Genomic DNA, 7140 nt, shown 5'->3' on the forward strand with positions numbered 1-7140 from the left:
TTCTATTCCACTTCAATTATTCAAATTTTCTAATTTTTGAAAATTTCAATTTTCATACTTTGCCTTTTATCAATTTCTTGAATATTTCTTTGTATTTTTGGTAATTTGGAGAAGAATCAGATTGCATAGTCAGACTAAAATGTAACAAACGAAGTCCAAAATGCTCGGCTTTAGCGAAGCAAGATGGTGATTGATAATAAATTTGATTATTTGTCATGGTTAACTATTAAATGTTTTTGTCAATAACTAATGTCTTGTTTATCTCAAACTAGAAAATTGCTATTTGATTTTGCAAGTATGAGAGCAGAAAAAAGCAACTTTTCTTAAATAAGCAAAGGGCCTCAACTAGATCAGCCAGGCCTTTACATGTCATTGTAAGCTTTTTATGTAACTTATATCTTCTGATATCGTTGCTTTGAATGGGCTTTACTTACAACCTAGAGATTTTCCAATTCCATTTTATTATTATTCAACAAAACCTCATCGAGTTTATAATTACACCACAAGTTATTGTCATATAAATTTGTTTGATTTAGATTTTTTTTTTTTTTTTTTTTTTTTTTTTGCATTTTAGGATTTCTTAGTTTTTGTTTCAACCTTTTCTCTCGGGAGGATTTCACTCCAAAAGATTGCATTATAGGTAGATTTTTTAAAATTCTGAGATTTTTCAATTTTTTATTATTAGTGTTCAATAAAACCCCTTTTAGTTTATCAACTATATGTTTAATTTGTTAAAATCCAAAAAGTATACATATGTTAGAATGGATTCGCTTAACTTAGTTACATTGTTCATTTAGAGAAAAAAATCCCTTTTTAAAATTGTATCTTATAAAAGTTGGATGGCTTTGTTAATTTAAATTTCCATAACATATAAATGTTTTCCATAAAATGTATATTAAACTTCTCTATGATATCTACTAACATAAACTTTTTCTTTAATTTTTTTATAGGTTTCACTTCTTTCAATCTTAAAGCCATCATACTTTGTAATGGGTAAATCACATATTTTGCATGAATGATTAGTTGTTTTTAGTAATCATCTTTGTGGATAACTTAAACAACCTTTTACACTAATCATTTACTTACAGCTTAAATTAATAGGTTTCTCATATGTTTGGGATCATGAAATATCCACCATAGAACTAGAATACTATAAATGCACCCTATGGATTGTTCTTCAACAGTTAAATAGAGGATTGGCCTATCAAATTTGGCTTTATGACTAATTCTGAGCTCATTATACATATTATGACTTTTATACATCCTTACCAAAAACTCAATCTAATGGTTGCTCTAATTTCGAGTTTAAGCTGAAGTATCGTTTAATTGGTGTCTAGGTCTTGGTTTTGTCCTTGCAAATGATGAGATTATGAATGGTGTAAATGAGCGTGGAGGTCATCCTGTTATCAAAAAGGTGTTTTAGTTTAATCATTTGTGTGAGGTAGTTCATTTTTCAAGTTTAAATACTTCTCTTATTCCCAATTTTTGTGATTAATGTTCTATAATTTTACAATGTCATTGTTTATTATCAAGTAGCCAATGTGCGAATAGATGCTAAAGATTACTGCTTATGTTAATAGTTGTCTTGAAGATTTGGATGAAATTGATTAGCTTGAAAGCATCAGAGATATCCAAAAAAATTGGATAGGGAAGTCAAAGGGAACTGAAGTGAAATTTTGTGTTCTTGACAATGACAGAAGTGAAATGAAAATGAAAATAATTGTTTATCCCCCCAGGTCTAATTCCATCTTTGGTGAAATATTCTTCTATTGGACTCTATTCGTATGTTCTTTAATGCAATAGTAGTTGTTAGAGAATGATTTATTTTTATCAACCGTTGTATGTAGGTATTTAGTCATGGCATCAAAGTATACTTTGTTGTCATCAATAGCATCCACAAAACAGAGTGAAATGATATGTTAATGTTTCCTTGCTATTCTATTTTTCTCTTTCAATGAATCTTGTAATACAAGTGGAGGAATACAATGACATATCCTCAAGAAAGAGTTATATTGAGACTACTGAACTTCATAAAGAGAAAATTAGAGTCTTTCAATGTTGTTATGCCAATAACCCGACAAATGGGAAACTAATTCTAATGTGGGTTGCAGGTTACATTTTTTGAGGTGAATTGCATATTACATAAAAAAAAATACCAATATAATTTATGAAATACAATAAAATATATAATACCCAAAGCAATGCGCGGGATGTGATCTTGTATGTATATAAATATATATATATATATATATATATATAACTCAAACATTTTGCAGTAAATGCCAAGTCTTTTTAAAGTAAGCTCTAAACTAAATATCCTAATTTTATAACATAAAATACAATAAACTTTTAATTGTCTAACATTTATTTGGATTATTGATTTTTTTTATTTTCTTATATTTACTTTCTTTAAAACCATTATTTATTAAAATTTATTAAAACCCTTGATTTTGTAACATTTATATTTTTAACTTTTGATTTTCTCGTGATTTATGGTTTTTCATCTCTTTTTTTTTAAGGTGAGATGTTATATAAGTTTTTCAATTTTCATGTCTCTATTACACTTTCTTCTCCTAATTCTTATTTGTTATATTACTAATCATGAGGCTTTGTTTTTTTATTGTGTTTTCATTTTAATAACTTTATAATTTTTTAATTTTTTAATCATAATCTATGATTTGTTTTGCATTTCAAGTTTGTCTGTTAGTCAATTGATGCATTTTTTATAATTTTTTATTTTTTATAGTGATCTTTTTTTATAGTTTAAGTTTGGTAATTAACCAATTACTAATCATAAGATTTTTTTATTATTATGTCTTCATTTTTATAAATTTTTAACCTTTTAATCAGAACCTATGATTTTTTTTTTGGCATTTCAAGTTTGTTTATTAGCCAATTAGGGTATTTTTTAGTGTTTGTATTTATAAGTTTTTTTACTATGATCATTTTTTTACGGTTTAAGTTTGCTATTAACAAATTAGAATATCTTATGATTGATTATTATATTTTAAAAAGATGATTGGATAATCAAAATTTGTGTTTGTCGATTGTAAGATATTTATAATTATAAGACTAAATAATGTGTTATTACTAAAATGATGTTGATTGATGAAAAGGTAAATATGCTATTTTTTCTCTGTTTTGGTCATGTTATTTTTTATCTATGGTTTACTTTATTATTGTTTTCATTTAATCCTAGGCATGAATATTTTTTTATATTATGTATTTATAACTTGGCTTTTCTCTTTTGGATTATATAAATGCTTTCAATCTCTTATATATTTTATTTTTTAGATTTTTTATATATAACATATTACTAATCATGAGATTTGTTAGCATTCTATTTATATTTGCCCTTTATATTTTTTAATTTTTTATATGATCTATGATCGATATTTTTATTATTCAAATTTATTCGTTGGGCATATGAGACACATTTAGAATCTATTTTTGCTTATGGTTTTTAAAATATTTTTTTATGTGATAAATTAGTTGTTGTAATGAAAATTGAAAGGTTTAATTTGTCAATTGTATTATACTTTTCATTTTATTTTGAAAGTAGATATTAATATTTTATTTGCATATTATTTTTTTTGGAATCAAGTTAACATAAAATTTGCTTCTTTTTTCATTTTCTTCATTATGTTTATTTTTCACAAGATTTTTAAATTTTGGTAATGTATGATTTTAATTGTTGATAAGATTTTGATTCTTTTCATTATCCCATTTTTTCTTTTTATTTTTCTTTTTTTAATCTATTTATTAATATTCTTTTTTCATTTCTTTTTTTCATACTTTTAATGTGTAATTAAACTATAGAATATAGATATTTTATGTAATCATATTTGTAGAAATATGATTTTCCTACATTAGGGCAGATCCAATTCTTTTAGTGTAGCTTGGTTTCCTAATTTATTTTAAGAATATTTCTCATTTACTCTTCTGATTTAGTCAACTGTTCTAATTACTAAGTTTTTAAGGATTTGTTTCTATTTTAGAATAGAATAATTTTCCTTCCTTTTATTATTTTTTATTTTTTGTTTCATGTAAGTTGTTTCGTAATAAGGAACTTCACTGTTCCTATTTATTTAGATGTACTCCTTCATTATAGATTGAATAAGAAAAAATAAAGATAATTGTTCTTTAAGTTTTCTACATGGTATAAGGTGAGTCGACCTGAACTATTAGACTATAACCACACGAGTTTCCATTATGGCTAGCTGGAGTGAGAACTCTTCTTCTACAAAAGTATGGCATGAGGAAAGTCACAAAGATACGATGCTTCAACAAATCCTTTAAAACAAGTCTGCAACCTTTAAAACTAGTTTACTAGCATAAAAAGGTAATTTTTTAAATGCCTTATGTGTTCAATGGGGAAATACACAATCTTGGATTATTGATCCAAGAGATCAAATCACATGATTAAAGATGCATCATTATTCAACACATATAGACCATGCTATGATAGTTCTGCTATCAAAATTACTGATGGCTCTCTCTCAAAATGGCAAGAATAGGTTTTATTGTAATTTCGAAAGACATAACACTTGACTCTAACATTTATGTCCCTGATTTAAGCTATAATCTACTTTTCATCAATAAGCTTATGAAGGATAGATGTTATGTCATTAAATTTTTCCTTAACTTGTTTGAATTTCAAGAATTGGGCTCGAAGAGGATTATTGGCAACACTAGGATGTGTTCAGGGCTCTACCTTCTTCAAGATTATGCACTTGAAAGACCACAAAACTCTTGTACAGGCTTAGCCTCTAATATTAGTAAAGATAACCTTATCATGTTATGGCATTATAGATTAAAACATCCAAATATTTCATACCTAAAAAGGTTATTTTCTTTATTATTCAGTAACATCTCTAAATTTTTTTAGTGTAAAATTTGTTAACTTTCTAAGCACACTCGAAATAGCTATCCTAGCCTTTTTCTCAAAGATTCACAGTAACATTTGGAAACCGTTAAGAGTTAACAATATCACAGGTTTTAGGTAATTTGGTACATTCATCGATGACCATACTCGACTCACTTAGGTATTCTTTATGAAATAAAAATCTGAGGTTAGCTAAATCTTTCAAAACTTCAATAGCATGGTACAAACCCAATTCCAACCCAAAATTCAAGTCCTAAAAACTGACAATGGAAGGGAATACTTCAATTTCGTTCTTGGCCATTTCCTTACCAATCATGACATTATCCATAAAAGTATTTGCGTTGACACTCCATAACAAAATATAGTTACCGAACATAAAAACAGATATTTGATAGAAGTGACCAAATCCCTCTTGTTGACTTCCAATATGCCTAAATATTTTTTGGAAGAAGTTATCCTCATTGTAACCTATTTGGTTAACCGAATGCCTTCTCGAGTTTTTTGCTTTAAAATACCTTGTCAAACTCTCTTTGCTTCCTACCCATAAACTCGATTGATTTCTTTCATTCTTATCAAACTTTTTGGCTGCATTATTTTTGTTCATACTAGTCAATAAAATCATAGCAAGCTTGATCCCAAAGCCTTAAAATGCATATTCCTTGGTTATATGCATATCTTAGCAATTGTTGTGGTAAAGATTGGTTTTTGGTGTAGGGCTTCCTATTTTAGGTTCAATGCTACAAAAATGTTGGATTTGATCCGAAAGAAAAGACTAGTCTTTGTGAGAGATTCAATTAATAAAAACTAATGGGAATCTATACTTTGTTTGTTAATGGGAGCTATTAAAGATCCAAAGAAGGTCTACAAAACTTATGGGCAAAGAATCACCAAAGAAACAGGAAATTATAGTTTCAAATTTGTGGTAATTACATGATTGTTTAAACTTTATTTGTTTTTTATTTCACTTATACACTAGAATTTTTAGTATTTGCCTATTTGGAATGGTTGATGTTTTAAGGTTATTTCTGCAAGACTATAAGTGCACAGTTGAATACTATGCTTCTCACTTTTTAGTATACAAAAGCAAGGCAAGAATAAGGCAAAAGTGGAAGCCAACTTTGTGAATTGATGCCATTGATCATGGTTCATCAAAATGGAAAAGGAGTTGATATTTTGGTCTTCAACACTGCACATTGGTGGTCTTATTACTAAACAAAAGATAGGTTAGTGCAATTACATTCATATTGTGAATCTTTAATATAACCTTTGCCAAAACACTCTAAAGTTGTAGTGTGATTTTCCTTTCAAGGTTTCAATCTTGCATTAATTTTAAGCTGGAGAGTTCAACCAAGATCTTTTTTTTTCTTTGAAAAACATGTTAAGCTGTTTTTTTAAGAATTGGGATGACATTGCTGTGATATGTATATGTGAGCTAAAACCTTTATATGCTTTTGCAATATGTTTGATGTCTATTGGCAATTTTCATATCTTATGATCAACTATTATCAGGAAGAAAAACAAGTAAATCCTCGACTTGACATTTCCACAGCCTTTAAAAAAGCTTTGATAACATAGATAGAATGGGTTGATGGGCACATTAATCTAGGCAAAACATAAGTTTTTTTTCAAAATTCAACACCTTATCATTTCAAGTTTGATATTATTTATGCTACTGTGAACTTTCTTTTCTTTAACATTTACTTATATAGATTACTAAAAAAGCTCTGATCATTAATTATATAGGGGAAGACAATGGAATTTAGGTAGCCATTATATAAAAGTTGTTTGACCCCTTGATGACACTTTGTATACTTTAAGAAGAACAAAATTATGGAGGTCATTTGGCAAAAACAAACTCCTATAGCATTGCTGAATGTGACTGGTTTATTTGTGTACAGGATAGATGGTCATCCATCAATATACGATGACCATGATAGCTTGGTTAACCTTGATCTCAGTAGTGTGGACACTATATTAGGTCCGGACTTGAACGAATTGGGCCTAGCTCAATAAAGCCCAAATTGTAAGTCCAATAATTCATTTTTTAAAAGTTTTATTGACTTATTTATTTATTTTTGTTATTTATTATTATTTTTTTGGTTGATTATTCATTTAGTGTTTATCTTTGATTTTTTTTTAGTTTTTTGCTTGAGATAATAGTGATAAAAAGAGTAAAAAAAAAAGAATAATAATAATAAAGGTGATAAATATTCTATTATGGATCGGTGTTAGTGGAATTGTAGATAGATTGGATT

The 7140-nt window shown here is 27.4% G+C and overlaps 1 pseudogene; it reads left to right on the forward strand.

Annotated features, from left to right (window-relative positions):
* Window positions 1-5552: 5552 nt before the first annotated feature.
* On the forward strand, window positions 5553-6898 carry LOC149511394 (protein trichome birefringence-like 6; annotated as a pseudogene).
* The last annotated feature ends 242 nt before the right edge of the window (window positions 6899-7140 follow it).

The sequence above is a fragment of the Durio zibethinus genome, chromosome 26, assembly GCF_047325235.1.
Source record: "Durio zibethinus cultivar Kanyao isolate XHJ-2024 chromosome 26, ASM4732523v1, whole genome shotgun sequence".
Classification (NCBI taxonomy): Eukaryota; Viridiplantae; Streptophyta; class Magnoliopsida; order Malvales; family Malvaceae; genus Durio; species Durio zibethinus.